Source organism: Adiantum capillus-veneris, chromosome 29 (assembly GCF_014529385.1).
Source record: "Adiantum capillus-veneris isolate H3 chromosome 29, ASM1452938v2, whole genome shotgun sequence".
Taxonomy (NCBI): domain Eukaryota; kingdom Viridiplantae; phylum Streptophyta; class Polypodiopsida; order Polypodiales; family Pteridaceae; genus Adiantum; species Adiantum capillus-veneris.
In genome coordinates this window covers 55,179,988-55,196,941 of record NC_140959.1, presented here as the reverse complement: position 1 = coordinate 55,196,941, position 16,954 = coordinate 55,179,988, and the positions used below count along the sequence as shown (strand labels likewise).

The 16,954-nt window shown below is 42.5% G+C and overlaps 1 pseudogene; it reads left to right on the top strand.

The window, feature by feature from the left end:
- Positions 1 to 7,570: 7,570 nt before the first annotated feature.
- The window catches only part of LOC147419219 (uncharacterized), a 109,351-nt pseudogene continuing 99,967 nt past the window's right edge, over positions 7,571 to 16,954 (top strand).

Below are 16,954 nucleotides of genomic sequence, written 5' to 3'. Positions count from 1 at the left end.
AGGAGGAGGACTATATCGGTAAGATGCTCTTCAAAGTTGCCCGTGTGGGTAACTGGTTGATAGAGAAATAGCGTGAAACGAATTGTTTAGCTAACTGAAGGTGGTTGGTGACCACATTAGAGTAATTTAATTCTATAGTCTCGAGTAGGCCGAGTACGTCCGCGATCTGCACGAACAACATAAAGTGGTGTTTTGCAGAGCATCTAGCCAGCATGACGATGTCGATAGTGATTTGTCGACTGAGTGTATTCCAAGTGATGTAATGAGTATGCCATGGGGTAGGTGGTTGAACTGGCCATGGAATGAACTCACTCCATTTATGCATGTAGTGTCTGAGCACCCGCTCTTGCAAATTTGGGTAAAGACAATATTGCAACTTATACATTGCAGTCTCAAATTCTTGCTACTTCTCAATTAGATCAGTTGGAATTGGCCTACCCATTCTAAATTGAAAAGAAAAAGCATTTAAATCAAAGCAGTTGATAAGTTGTCATGTTTGTCATAGTTTGAATGGAAACAAAAAGACATTGTTGTAGGGAATGATCAAAGTTATGTGACAAAGACAGTGATCAAGACAATGAAATAAAGACGACAGTAGTTCGCAGCTATATTTTTCTGTGATTTTTCAAAAAATAATATATTCTCAACCTTGGTGGATGTCCGGAACAAACATTATAACCTAATGCAGTTGTTGTTTTGTGTTGTTTAATATAAAGATGTTCTAAGTTTCTAGCTTTATGTATATTGGTACTAGTTGCTAAAGTGGTAATTTCAAAATTGTCCACAAAAATACATTGTTGTAAGCAATGATCAAAGTTATGTGACAAAGACAGTGAACGAAACAATGAAATAAAGATGGCAGTAGTTCGCAGCTATATTTTCTTGTGATTTTTCAAAAAATAATATATTCTCAACCTTGGTGGATGTCTGGAACAAACGTTATAACCTAATGCAGTTGTTGTTTTGTGTTGTTTAATATAGAAATGTTCTAAGTTTCTAGCTTTATGTACATTGGTAGTAGTTGCTAAAGTGGTAATTTCAAAATTGTCCACAAAAAGACATTGTTGTAGGCAATGATCAAAGTTATGTGACAAAGACAGTGAACGAAATAATGAAATAAAGACGGCAGTAGTTCGCAACTATATTTTCTTGTGATTTTTCAAAAAATAATATATTCTCAACCTTCGTGGATGTCCGGAAAAAACGTTATAACCTAATGCAGTTGTTGTTTTGTGTTGTTTAATATAGAAATGTTCTAAGTTTCTAGCTTTATGTATATTGGTACTAGTTGCTAAAGTGGTAATTTCAAAATTGTCCTCGAAAGGAATATGTGCCTGCATGTCCGCTTGCATTCTCCTCGAAGGATTGCGCCTGTGCTGGCCAACGCGTTTATGGATGTTATTCGTAACTCCGATATATCTCCTATCGTTCTTCGTGCAACGTATACTGTAGACTATGTATTCTTCCCGCGACGCTGCTTTTTCTGGGGTGGAAGGCCGATGATTGTCTCTGGTTGTTGATGAGTGTCTAAATCTGCAGTCCATGCAGATTGGTTAGGTCAATAAAAAAATGAAATTGCTACGGAGAAGTGAATGGAAGCTAGTGATACTTGTTATCCATACTTGCCTTGGTCTATTGCAAGTGGCTCGTATGGAGAGGCTGGTTGTCCATAATTTACTACCTTGTGTTCGCTCTAGTCCCATGCTACCTTCTGGATTGTGATAGGTGGATTAGTTGCATCGTGCGTGTGGTTTGCCGAAGTCATGAAATTTGTCAAGATAGCGGCACAGTTTTCTTGAGTAGCTTTTGAAAGTTCAGCCAAATCAATGTTGTAACCAAACCGCAGCTGATCCATCGCGTACAGTGTAATTCCTTCGGTTTTTGTGTCGAGGAGTTGTTGTGCTTCAACATTACGCAATATACTCTCATCATCCTCATACTGGATATCAAGCTCTTCAAGTATTTGCTTCATGAGACCTGCAGGATGTAGGAGCAAGCTTGTTAGCACAACAGACAGAAGGCATTATATTTTCCTTTTCTAATAGTACCTGTTGTCATCCTTTCTGTGTTTGGTGTGGCCATCGTTTGGTCTAGAGCTTTATATCTTACATCGCACTTATTCATGAATTTGCGACGCTCTTGAAAAGTATGGAGCCCCTCAATATACGCATGGGGTTTCTCGCCTGGTGAGTTTGCCAGTCTCATCTGCTTAGTCGTGAGGTAAAATCTCTTAGGTTGTATCGCTGGTTGCGTTTCCTTTGCGTTGTTCGTGTATTGCTTGAAGAGCTGCACAGTAAGATGAGTGATTGATTCGCATGTGTATACACAGGCAGATGCAAGATCAGAGAAGCGTGCAAAATGTACCGTGTTGTGATCCATTGTTTGATTCAGTTTCCTGTACGTAAATAATTATTTTGATGACCTCTTACAGTATTTTTGAAGCATAAGATGCGACAAATGTTCAAACACAAATGAATGAAGCGAAAAAGGGAAGAGTAGTAAATTTACAAAAGGTGGATCAGAGTGAGCAGGGGTGATAGGGAAGGTGTATCAGCAGTGCACCATATTGAACATGACAAGTCCACAGAAGAGAAGATAAGTAGTTGAACAGAAATTCTTGCTTTATATAGAAGGCAGTTACATGGCGATTCAAGCTGTTTAATAGAAAGAGGAATTGATACTGGAGAGGGGGAAGGAAACTTTCATGATTAGAAGGTCAAAAATCTAGATGGTGTGAACATCTCCGGCGTAGGGAGCTCTAGTAAATGTAGTCGGGTTCGCTCAGTGACGCGTGACAGCATCACGTACTGAAGGCCAGGGACAAAAACTTCTTTTACAATGAGCAAGACGTTGGTGTTGATTGTTGCGTCTTGGGACTTGTGTCCAGTCATAGCGTAGGCGAGAGCTATTGGAAATGTGGATTTATGATACCATTACCCATTGAATGTCTGCCTGCTATGCTTAGATCGTCGAAGTGTAAGTTCCTGTTTGGATGTGTCCAGTGTGACTTTGATTGCTTTGACGCCTCCTTCATTTTGGAGGATTTCGTCTACGCGACATAGTGATTCATTGGCTGCTCCAATTGTTAAGTCTATGTTCTCTGTTATCAGCGCCTTTGCTCCCTCTGTTATTCTGTCGATTGCGTGGAAGTCGGGATCTTCAAGCCATGCTTGGAGCTCAGGGACGTTGTGTGCATTTGTCTTGAGACCGATTTGGATGATGTGACTATGCTGATGGAAGTGTTCCAAGAGAAGGTTATTATAATATCGAACGTCACTCTTGTGTGTGCAAATGATTGTCATATTCGTATCCATGTGTTGCTCTATTTGATCCTGCGTCATGATGCGATCACCGAGCGCATCGTGGATCTCTTTCTTTGTGGGGAGCCTGACTCTTATTGTATTGAGGAACTCTATGAAAGAGATATCTTTTGCATGGCGCATTGAGCAAGACATAATGTACGTAGTAGCAGTGGACCAGTAAGTGGAGCTTGTGATGTGGCATGAGTAGCACTGATCACTTTGATGCCTGCATACCGGCGGCAACTGTGCCAAATCACCGAACAAGAAGACCTTTTTATCTTTGAATGGGTCTAGCAGTGTGCCGTTGGTGACATTCACAATTTGTCGTACCATGAGATCAAAAGTTTGCTTTGTCAACATAGAAATCTCGTCTATGATAATCATGTCTGCTTCTTTGATACTGATGTATCTGTCATCAGTTTCGGAGATTGACAGGGGATATTGTTGTGTGCGCAGTGGACAGTTGTTGCGATGTTGCTTAACCTCGTGGCTGCTGCACCAGTCGAAGCAGCGAGTGTGACAGTTTTTCCTTGCATTATGATTTGGCTTGTGATATATCTTATGAGGAAGCTTTTGCCACTCCCAGGAGTGCCTGTGATCACATGCAGTCCACCCTTTGCCACTGTGAGCTTCTTGTAGATCTCTGCCTGTTCAGATGTCCGTGACGCGTTCTGGACGTTTTGAAGCTCGTTTAGCAGGGCAGAGATACGAGAAGATGTGTCCTGTTTCTCGTAGTTTGTTTGCACATCTGGAGATTGAAATGAGGCAGCCTTTATTGAGGATGTCTTCTGTAGTATCATGTTGTGAAATTGGTGTTTTGCTCTGTTGTGAGCATGTTTCGTTGTGTGTACTCTGTGATGTACATCTCAAGGTCCTCATCTGTCAGTATCAAATTTCTAAGTTTGCACTCAAGATAGTATGACTTGGACGTGTTCTCCGGTGAGAGCAGCTGGGATTCGTTTCTGAAGGTGATGCTCTTTAGCAACACGTTGTAAAAGAAAGCCTCCGGATGATGCCCTGGGTGAAAGTCTGTGAAACGGACCAGTCGGTGTTGCCGCTGCAGCGATTGGCCGTAGGTGTTCGCCTCTGAAATACTTTTTTTCCTTTGTTTTCCCTTTGTCACTGTTTAATTCTTGTGGAAGTAGTAGAACGTAAGCTTCTCCAGAGTTTGTGGTCGTGCGCAATACAGATCGACAGGGTGCAGCACGACATCATTGTTGTGAGAAATGATTCGTTGTCATAGTGCCGGGGGTGATGAGTCGACGTATTGGACGGTATCGCTCTTTGAAATGATTAGGATTTGCAAACAATTTAATGCCACTTCTGTTTGTTGAGATAGGTTTTGACAGTAAAGAGGTTGAGATCAGCTTCAATTTTACAGTGTCAAGGCCACCTAGGCCTAAGCGCTCTGCGTCCTCTGAGCGGATGTTGAGATGGCCCATTGGTTCAGTTTTGAGTGCATACTTCAAGAGGTAGTAGGACAACGATGAATTGGTGACCCGCTGTATATTCATATGTGCACCCCATAGCAAGAGCAGTGTAGGGTGGTATGGTACGACATTTCTGTCTTCATGTCGGGGCCTGAAGTATTGCCATCTGTGATTTTGTTTGTTGAAGACTGGGGTTGGATTTGGCTGCGCATGAAATGGAAACCCTTGTTTACATACTCCATCTCTTTGACCGTGGTAACAACTTGTGCGGCACTTGTGAAGTTGTTTCCTAAGTACGAGTTCTCGGAGCCTGCTTACTTCTGGCAAAACCACAGAGCCAGTTTCTGTCGGGATGTATGCAGCTATTTCAGTAGATAGTTGCTCTCTGTCTTCTTCATGCATCCACAGTATGACATGAGCATGCAATGATCCTCTATTTTGGACCTCATATCTAACCAAGTGGTGTTGCACACGGCCCAACACACCTTTCGCAAGTATATATTTGGACATAAGCATTTGGAACTTAGTGTGGAAGGTGATGGCGCATTCGACTGGGCAGTCTGTCCAAGTGAAGGAGGCGTTCAACTGACGTGCAATTAGCTCGATCGTGTCAATCTCAAGCCATCTTGTGTCTGTGACCTCATCGGCAGTGAAAGTCAAGAAGAAATCAAGCATTCCCCATTTGTCCACCATTGCTATCAAGTCCTTTAGGTTCTTGTGGTGCCACGAGCAGGAACCTGGCATGCTGGAAGGGGTGCTGTACCAAAGCACATGCCTCAAAGTATCTTCGTCAGATGCTGTAGGATTGGCCTTCTTGTAGTTGTCAATGTCCCTTTGCAACAAGCTCGTGTGTGTATTGTTAGCCAACATAAGTGCCTGCTTTAGTTGGTACATTATGAGAAGGTATGGCTTGTACAGGGTGTAAACGGAGAACAGAGTCGATGCATGTATCTTTACATATATACTGAAGTTGATTTTACCATCATACTGACCTTTCCCGAAAGGGAACAGGAATGGAAACGCTGCCATCTCTATTGTGATGTCGTTCACAGAGCTTGATGCGGCAGGCATGCCGTTGGGCTTGAAAGTAACTGTTCTCTCAAGCAATTGTTGACAGCCACGGAGCTGTAGAGAAGCAAATTTGTAAGTATCGCTAGCGGTGAATGCTCTTCTCCTGGTTGGTTCAACGATGTTTTCGATGATACCAAACATCAAACTTGTGTCCAGTTGCACCATCAATGCAAAAGGTGCGTTGTCTTGTTGTTGTTGAATGATCTTGCTCACACTATCTTGACTTAGTATGCAGAGGCCAAGCTTCTTATTCGGTCGTTCAGCCATCGACATGTACTTCTGTAGTACAAAGTTTTTCTCAAGATTGAATGCAAGTATGTCTGCCACTTGTGATGTAGCTAGGTCTTGCTGTGTGAAGGTTGTTCTATGCTCTTTACTCCATGATAGCAGAGGGTTATCTAATATTGAACGTCTGTCTAGTGTACCTCGTGCAATTGTTGTCACTGTTGAGATGGCATTGACAGATATGTCGATGACGCTCAGTAGCTGTATGTGAAGCTGATTTCCGTTCAATATTCTTCTTGTGTAGTCTGGAAGTAAGGGCACACAATATCTGCGACGTGCACTTGAGTTCTCACAAGTGGAGCACTGCACCCATTGCGTTCCTATTTGTGTAGCCTCTAAGCTGGATACCAATAGACTGCTAGCAAACATTGCAATCGATGTCTTGTCTGGAGCTCGAGTACAATCAAAAGAGGCACTTCTTTGGATGAAAACTACACCACAAACAAAGCATATGCTTAAAGGTCTGAATGTCGCTGCTACGTCTGAACTCCATCGGTGTACTAAATTGACGATATCAATCCATGATTGTGAGCATGGTAGAAATCTAGCCTTCTTCTTGATTGAAGTGCGATGTCTCGCTTTCGATCTGCTGAGGTGTATCCTACGATTTCGGTGATGGTCCATTGAAGGCTTAAGTCGGATTCAATCTTAATGATTCAATGTGATGAGAACCTTCCGATATTTACTTACTAGTCATGTCTAAGCAACGGACAGTTCAAGCGTTTGAAACAACCATGTACCTGGTGCTGGATTGCGCTGTTGCGGGGTTTCGACCTGGGAAGAGGTAAGCGGCAGCTGATTTCCTGAATGTCCCTTGCACAAAATAAGTACAAAGCGTTAGAAAAGTACTAGCACAATGTTTAAGGTTCTGAGAGCAATCTAATTATTTGTATGTGTTCTTTACGTCTTATGTTATATTAAAAAAAAAAAACGTGTTAGTGTCCCTGCGCGGGGGAGTTTGCACAGTCCTCCCCAATTTTTATAATACGAGGGAACGTGCCATTCCCATAGCAGCATGCAATTTTCGGTGTGTTCCTTTTTACTGCGTGCTCAGCGTTTAAGATTAAAATGTGGCACTTTGTACTCACCGCACACTGCAATATGTCGTCGTTGCAAATGAAGAGGAGATTTGTCCAAGTTTCTCTTGATCTGTTTGCAGTGAAACACGATAGAGTTAGGCCATAAATAGTTGCGCTTGCAGAAACGAGCTGAGTAAATTAGAACAAAAAAAAAGTAAACTAGAACACGTTTAAAATCGGATGGTCGAGATCCCATGACCGGGTCTTCATTTTAGTCGTGAGACGATGCGATGGTTGCAGCTCCAGACGGTGTAACATTAACTAGCCTACAGACATAGGCTAAGCTAGAGAGAGATCGTCGACTCGTAGCGCATTTGAGAGAGAGAGAGAGAGAGAGAGAGAGAGAGAGAGAGAGAGAGAGAGAGAGAGAGAGAGAGAGAGAGAGAGAGAGAGCGTGCTTGCAATGGCGGACATCGCTCCTGTACTAGGATTAATCTCTTCAATCATCCAAATTTGTTAAGCTCTCCAGTGTGCTTAATGCAGAACCATGAACAGCTCTTCATAGAAGCTTGAGAAAGTATGGCACTATGCAAACTGGGTGCAAAAACTGCTAGACAGAAAACTCCAAAATGTACACGCCTCGGTGAAGAGGCATCAGGTATTGCCATAAGTCAGCAATCTGTGAAGCAAAATCTACAAAGCATTCAGCCAGCGAATTCGACTTGGTCCCGTGTCTCATTCCCTTTCTATGGCCTTCTACACAGTCATAGTCTTAATAAGGAGCTTGACGCTGCAGTCACCGAGCTAAACTCTCTTGTAAATCATATCACACTTATTTTTGCCTCCCTTGCCAAGCTCCCCTCTGATGCTATGTTCAGTGATGAAGCTCCCATCACCAAAATAGGCTTGGATCGAGCTAGCGAGGTTTTGCAATTTATCACAGGATCAGCCAGTTATAGGGCACCATGGCTCTGTCTAGTGGGTATAGTGGGCCAAGGTGGGCTTGGCAAAGAGACGCTCTTGGCTCACATTTTAGAAGAGATGCAACAATCGCAATGTGCATTCAATCATGTGGCACATGTGGAATTTGTGAATGAAAGCCCTGATAGTATGGGGATCAGAGAGACGCAATCATCCCTGCTGTGGCAATTAGGAGGTCAAGCCACAGACTTCCAAAGTGTGCTGGCGGGGAAAGGAAAATTGAAAGAAGGGCTGGAAACTCTACAAACATCACGAGCATCTGTATGCATCGCCATCGACAATGTCTGGAGAGCACAAGACTTGGAAGATCTGCTTCCTGCAAGATTTGCAACTCTTCTGCCATCACTCCATATTTGCATCATAATCACATCATGAGCGATGAGTACAGTGGACATGCTGAGTTCTCACTGTGGGGGAAATCCTCAGGTTCTGACATTCAAGCCGCCACTTCTGGCCGAGCCGGCTTCGCGAGAGTTCCTTATGGCATATGCCAACCGGAGGGTGTACGACCCAATAAAGCCACATGAATTGCCGCTTGTGGTGCTTCAGCCAGCGCGCGTTGTCGAGAAATTTGTGGTCTTGCCAGGAAAGCACCGGGCTTATGGCTGTGAGAGTTTGTGAGAGAACTCAACAAAAACTATATGAAGGAGTTAAACCATAGATGCCATGAAGACTAGGGTTTGGAAAGAAGTGCAATCAAAGAAGACTCACTCTTTCTTTCTTGCACTCACACACACAAAGAAAGAACACACAAGAGAATGTCAAAACAATACGAAAATGAAAACATCAAGGCTATGGTCATATCATATCATGGGTAATATGAAAGGGTTAATAGATGAGTTAATGGCATTCAATCTTGACTGACCAAATAGGCTACGAATTGTTCTTTGGAATTGTAGTTTTGTGCTTACCATAATATATATATTTTGTCTAGTGATTGGGATTAATTGTGTGTACAAATCCTTCTTGGTTCATAGCAAGATAACTACGCTTACGTCAAAAGAAAAGTTATAGTCTATGAGAGGTAGTATGATGGGATCCGGTGATAGAAGTATTTCATTAAGCCTTTCTGGGCCAAAGAGAAACACTATACGTTGTTGAAAGTGTATTTTTCGGCTAATCCATACGTTAATTCTAATAGATCGTACAGAGTGAAAGCGATAAAAATGATCATCATGTGGGTTATTCATCTAGGATAGTATGTGAGAAATGTAGATATGAGAGAAGTGAAGAGATGAGAAGTTTCCCTCCCAAGCCTTATTCTTGCCCGTAGGCAATAAGGATACTGCGGGGAGAGATGTACCTGTAGAAAAGAGAACCTAGAATTTGCAGAGAGGATGAATTACTAAGAATGAGAGAGATAGGTTTGCTTAAGGAGATGAGATTAGATACATATATATATGTTGGATTAGAGATGAAAAAGAAAACAACAAGAAATCAAGAAAACATCAATGTAGAACACATCTTACTTGACAAACCCTTCGGCACCACTATTGATGGAGAGAGATGAAGAGTGGATAATTCCACTTTGATTGATACACCAAGTGCAAGACCTTCTTTAATTAGAGTTGATCTTCCAAGGTTAGCTTGTTGCAAGAATGGCTAGTCTCCCTCTAGGAGAAAGGGTAGGCTTGGGCTTATGTTAATGGCTAAGTACAATTAGGCATTACTACTCACTCTCTCAAGAATTCCTCTCATCAATGGCTTGAATGCTTCAGTTTCTTTTCAAGGAAGAAGAGGTCCCCTTTTATAGGTGAAGGGAACCCCCAAGGGTTTACACAAGAAGAGAGGAGCCAATGTGAATAGGAGTTGGAAAAGTTGGAAATGAGCTGTCCCTGCAAGATGTGGGCAGAGTGGGGTCCAGTATTTTGATCATATCTCCTCAACCGTGGCTCCAAATAAAAAAGTAAAAATATGGGCAGAAACTTCAGCTCATTAGCTACGATTTTCATTTTAAAATCATTTTCCAATTCGGATTGGAACCTTGTGTAAAAAATTCATTAAAATAGGGTCCATTTCTGGCAGCAAAAGTCTTCCCGTGGTCCCCTTAGCCTAGACTTTCATTTAATTCCAAAGGACACCTCATGCCATATGAAAGCATGACATTGCTCCTTGACAAATTTTTGTAATCATGCTTGCAATAATGCATTAAAATAAGTGTATCTTTGAAATCATGCCACCTAGTGTCCCACTAGGATTTGATTCCCTCCTAGTAGCCATTTAAAAAGAAATATAAGAAAAGTATAAAAAATACATAGAATATATATATATTGGAGTTTACCCTAGATATAGGATCTAGCTAGGGTGTGAAATGATAATGAGATAGTAGAAATAAGAATCAATGATTTTTGCCCCAAGTTAAAGAGGCGGAGCTATTGAGCTTTTCCCATAGTATTTTCTGATGGTAAAGTAAGGATAGGTTACCCTTGAGAAAAATAATAGGATGAGATAGAAGGCTTATTATTATACTTAAATATGCATATGTACATTATAGGAAAGATAATTATGTATCTAAAAAGTTACAAGATAGATCTTGTAGCATGCGTTCCCACTATGTACGTGTTACAACATGACATCCACCCCCTCTAAACCTGCACATCCTCCGGTATGTGCCACATTATTTCTTTGTAAGATCAGGCCTCTTGTACATCTTCCTTGCTTTCTTCTTCACTGGATGATTCCAAATCTTCATCTTCACTTTGATCTTTACCTATGGTTTGCTCTTCTTCCTCATCAACATCTTCTAGATCATTGTCTCCTCTTCTCTTAAACATTTTGATCCTTTTTCCTGCAATGGGAATCTTTACTTCGGTACCATCTAGTTCAGACAAGCTGTAAGTAGCATTTTCATGCACATGCTTTACAACATACGGTCCAAACCATCTTTTTGAAAACTTACGCATGACTGTGTGTTGGTTATCAAGGCTACTATCATACACCAAAACCCAGTCACCTTTGTCAATTGCTTTGCTCCTGAGTCAATGTCGCTTATCAAAGTATTCCTTGTTTTTCAACCTTGCATTTTTGAGTTGTTCTTTTGCAACTTCAATGTCTCCATGTCTTCTCTCTAGCTGCCTTATACGCAGTGCAAGGAGATCTTCCCTGCTAAGTCCCTCTTGCCAAGGTAGTACATTCCATGTGGGAATTGTATCTTCAATCGGCATCACTGGCTTTTGACCATACATTAGCTCCGCAGGCATGTAGCCAGTTACTGAGCTATGTGTTGTACGATCAGCCCATAAAGCATATGGTAACAGTTTTGGCCACTCACCAACTCTTCCTTCGCAAGCCTTGGCCAAAGCTTTGATGATAGGAGGATGCCCTCTTTCACTCTTTCCATTGCCTTCAGGGTTGTAAGCTGTAGTAAGAGAAAGCTTGATTCCTAATCTAGAAAAGAACTCCCTTGCTTCTTCGGCATCCAGTTCACCTCTATCTGCAGTGATTTTTCCCACACAACCATAACGGCAAATCACCTCATCAAGAAGGAATTTGCACACAGCTTCTGTGGTTTTAGCTCTTAATGCTCTTCCTTCAACCTGGTTAGTTAGGTCCTCTCGTGCAAGAACCAAGTATCTCATCTGGCAGAGTCCTAGAGGCATTGTGACTAGATCCACAACCCATTTATAGTGCATGGCTAGTGGATATGTAGGGTGCAATCCATCACGATGTCGAACATTTGAATACACTTGACAAGTTACACATGTCTCTACAAACTGAGATACATCTTTATACATACCCTTCCACCAGTATTTTTCTTTCAACTTGGAGAAGGTTGCCCATACACCCCTGTGTCCAGCCCATAGACTCTCATGAAACTCTTGCATGAGATTTACTTGAGTCTCTTTTTTACATATAACCCGTTGTGGTGTAGCACCCTTTTGTTTAGGATGCTTCCACAAGTAACCATCCCTCAAAAAGTACCCATATGCTTTCCTGCGTATCCTCTTGAATTCTTGTTCAGACCAATCATCCTGTTTTGTTAGAGTACTCAAGTAGCTTCCAATAGAAAGCCAATCACCTTCATAAAGATCTTTCAAGAACAATTCAAGTGGATTATTCATGCAGACATTGTTACCTTTGACATGAGAGATATAATAGAACTTTGTACCTACATCATCTCCCTCATCAATCATTTGTGACTCATCTTCATACCTTGCCCTTGATAGCATATCTGCCACTGTATTGTCTTTACCTGCAATGTGCTTAAACTCAGGATTTAAGGACTTAATGTAGGCAATCCACCGCAACATAGCAATGTCTGGAGTTGAGCAGCTTGTAATCATCCCAAGAAGTGGTAGACAATCTGTTTCTACAACCACACATGCACCAATTAGGTACTCTTTCACACTTTTCAAGGCTGTAGCCATACCACATACCTGTGTCCTTCTTTGTCATCTTGCCCTATTGCCTATCCAATCCCTGTAGGACTGGTGTCTACTGTCACAATTACTGGCCTTTGACACTCATAGTCTACCTTTCTCAAAGTTGTTGCTGACTAAAATAGAAAAAACATTGAGTTGTATTTTTAAGCAATTTTTGATGAGTAGAAAATGTTGATTGGTTGAAATAAGATAGTGGACACTCATTTAAATGAAATATGTGTACATCTAATGATGAACACGTCTTGAGATTTGAAATATGAAATACCAAGGAAAAGATTTTGGGGTGCGTTTGAAAGCATGAAACGAGCTTAAATGATAAAGACTTAGCAACCATGAGAGGGAATGTAAGTTCAATGATACCCTAGGCTACTATCGAGTATTCTCCCACTTATTATTGCATAGATTGTGCGTCCATGTGACGATGACATGTAGAGTAACGAATTAGAGATATAATTTCCTAGAGGCTAGGAATCCCCAATATGAGACAGCTTCTCACGCAGGTCCCAGTGCCCACGACTCCACTATTGGTTGCATAGATCAAAGTTCCACCCTGGACCTTTGCTGTTTTTTCTCGTCAATCTCCTAGCACGAGCACATCTAAGGCGGTCGGCCAGCCAAAGAGCATCTAACAGGGGCATGAGCTTACGTGTACAGCTCCCTTTTTGGCCACCAACTGGCTGGCTGGCCGGTGTAGCCCACACCCCACCTCTTCCAGCCATAGCCAACGGCTCCTTCCCATCCAATCAAAGCTTAGATTTTCAGTAAACAGGCTCGTCGAGGGCTGGCCGGAGTTGTTGTGCTCAAGATTGGCAGCCCATAGTGGAAGATTCTACAGGAATCGTTTCATGGCTAGATGTGCTAGAGCTATCCGCGCTCTAGCTAATGAGGGTTTCTCTGGTTTCGGTTGTGGGGGCCATGGCAGAGAGGTGTAGCATTTTCTCGTCAATCTCCACGCTCTAGCTTATGAGGGTTTCTCTGGTTTCGGTCATAGGGGCCATGGCAGAGAGATGTAGCAGAGAGAGAGGTCGCACTAGGGGCCATGGGGCTGCCTCCGGTTGCAACTCCTGCATGATAGGTCTTGATGGGAGTCGATAAGTGTCCCACCATTCATAGACATTGAGTGAGAGATGTTGAGCTTGCACCCTACTGCTCTTATCACACGCAGCTCCACGAGGTATCCCTGCTCGACAATGTTAGTTCCGAGATGGGCATCTTCGCCCAATACTAGAGCGGTAGCAAGAGGAGAGGGCAAAAGGGAGTTGTGCTGTGAAAGCGGCGATGGTGGTGTGGTGATCAAGCTCTCCATAGCTACTATAGGGCTGTACAAAATGAAGGAGGATGATGCCAAGCTGACAGGGGATCAAGGGAGCTATTATCTTCTGCAAGTAGTATGGAGATGCCGAGCTGACAGGGGTCACCAAATCCCTCGACAATGCCAGCAGAGCCCGGGAAGCTACAAGGACCATGGCTTTCATGGATACATGACGCTTTTTGATTCTAGTGTCTTGTCATCTGCACTTCTTTGCACTCTCTCTCCCCCATCCTCTCTCTACTGCAGTGCCATTTGCACCGCCATCCCATCCTTGAGAAAACCATACTAAGGCTGTCAGGTTTGATTAACAAAAGCGGGCCCGTCTCTTTCTTTCAAAGAGTGCTCTGACTACTATAGGGATTGGAAGGTTGTGCCGCTTTGAGCTCCATGTTCTTGCTCTACTGGGTATGTATTGCTTCTGCATATGCATGGTTTGCACACCTAGCCTGGGAAGTGTCTGCGGTTGGGAAGAAGGGGATACAGTAGGGCTGAAACTAGCCGTAAAAGAGGGTAGACGGTGGGCCTCGACAGAAGGTCCAAAAACTGCATGCAGAAACCAGCAACCAGAAACCGCACAAAATTGCAGGATTGCAGAGCAAGCACCGCATGGAGAGTAGAGTAGAAGCATAGTCAGGTGAGTTCGTTCCGGAACTGTGGCCGCATAGAAGATGCATGCCTCTTTGTGACAGGTTTCCACTTCGAGAGGTTGCAATATATGGTGCAGGTGTAGGTGAGGCGGTCCTTTAGAAGTATAAGTATTATTTCTTTCTAGAGCTAAGGCGGTTGAATGACTGGGAGACAAAAGAGGGCAAGACAAGGAGGTAAATTTCTCAGATTCTACATGATTGCCTACAACACTAAGACTAATCTACAACTTGTTGCATATGCCTATTAGTAATCACTCCACTGACTGATTGCTTGGAACGCAGAGGAGTTGGGTTTTGAAGGAGCAATATTTGAGCAAGCATGGCATAAAGGCATGGCCATATAGTTGGAGGTGATGTCGAGGCTATGCCAGCCAGAAAAGAGCTCTTCGAGGAGGCCATTAGGTATACTGAGAAACATATGGATACTAGTGTGTTAATCTTGTGTGAATTTATCACTTTCTTGTGTTGATATTAAGTGCATATATTGGGGTCGTGTGTGTGTGTGTGTAAGTTTTGTGTAGCAGTGCTGGTAATGGCTTTGGAGGACTTGCATGGGTTGGATGTTGTGTGATGAGATCTAAAGCAAGAGAGCATGCTCATCTTTGATGTTGGTAACTTAGACATGTTTTTATAGCTACCCAAAGGCAAGCATTGCAGAAAACGATGGACAAGATGAAGCACCATTGCCAATACAACAGAAAGCGCTGGCAATGCTGTACCATACTTGCCTTCTTGCAATGATGCCAATGTTTGCCACCCAAAATGAACCAATCAGGAGATCGAGACAGACAAGAAGCATGCACCTTCAAAGCTGGCCCAGATCAAGCAGTTGTGCGGCCCATCATTGGTTTGCAAAAAAATGTAAGCCCTCCATCCCACCATGATCAGATTTTGTGCGCATGCAGTTTTTTGTCAATGTTTGAAGCTTGTGCTTCTTCGAAAACTTTGAGAGTATGTTGCCTATTGTGGCCGCTTACAATGGCCCATGTGCTTTGTATTGCAAAGGATTCTCAAATCTAGTAGAGTTTGAATCCGATACCCTTGTGTAGTAATGCGTATTCATTTGGTTGATCTGCATGTGTGTGACCTTTGTAAGGATCTTACTCATCTTCAGTTTTTTACTAGGCTTATATCTTTCTAGCCTTTGGCAAGCCTTGTGATTTTATCACTTGTTTTTACTGAGAGTAAGTGCTAATAAAGTCCGACCGATTTATTACTGGGGTTCTTACAATGTCCCAAAACTTGAGACGCGATCGTAGGAATGCTTAAAAGCTAGGGCAACTTATCGGCATCCAACACTTTCATGTGGCAGTGCTAAAGTCGCACTTCATGTCTCCTCCTAAAACCAAGCTACTGAATTCCAAGTCGTCATTTCTAGAGGGCGGTCAAGACACTTTTGAAACTCTTGGGGAAAGGGCCTTTAGGCAGGCTGAGTTGGAGTGCGGACAATAAATACCATGTTGATAAACTTCGGATGGTAATGTGAGTTGGCTACCAAGAATTATACTAAATTTCCCATTTGCGTACTTTTTTTGAGTTTTTTACGGCGAGGGGGGAGAGAGAGAGAGAGAGAGAGAGAGAGAGAGAGAGAGAGAGAGAGAGAGAGAGAGAGAGAGAGAGAGAGAGAGAGAGAGAGAGAGAGAGAGAGAGAGAGAGAGAGAGCAAACCAATTTTTATATTTTACATAGAAGAATTGCTTTGGCAGCTTTAAGGCCTCTTCTTTTTTCTTGTTGCGCTTTCTTCGTATCAAATTTAACTTTCCGCTCCGTCTCTGTATTTGCCTCTCTTTTTTCCCTTGTGCTTTTTGTATCAAATTTGACTTTCCACTCCGTCTCTAGCAAGGTTTTCGTTGCTCGTGATTAGCATTCTGCATGGTCCGTGTCTCAAACGCAACTACAAAAATGGGTTGTAAATTGGGCTTCTACAGATGAAAATAATTAAGGCCAAGGACCACCTATGGTTGCTTTTTCTAGAGGCATCATGAGGTACCTCGATCCTTTCTTAATGATCAGTACCTATTTTTGCCTATAGAAGATTTTGTACACATGTGAGAAACTTTCGAGGAGCAGCTTATGTGCCAGTTTTTTGAACTCTTACAAAATGCAAAATAGACAAATCAAGGTGACGCAGATGCTCATCTATCAGACATGCAAAATTATCTCATTTTTGTGTCTTCAATAAATATACAAAGGAGCATCTTATGTGCCAGTTTTCTGAACTCTTGCAAAATGCAAAACAAACAAATCAGGGTGACGCAGATGCTCATCTATCAAAGAGGCAAAATTGTGCCTTCAGTAAATATACAGAGTAAAAACCAGCTTTACCATGATAAGTTAGTGTCCAAAAGATTTCTTCTTGCAAAGAACCCTCGCTTCACATCTCGTATAACAACCCCAAGCTTCCTTGCCACATCAATGTTTGACACATCCTGTAATCCATGCATCCCAAGAAACGACACTATACTCCTCAAGAAGTTTTTGTGCTTCCTTAAGGCCACCACGTTTGGTATACATATTGACCAAAGC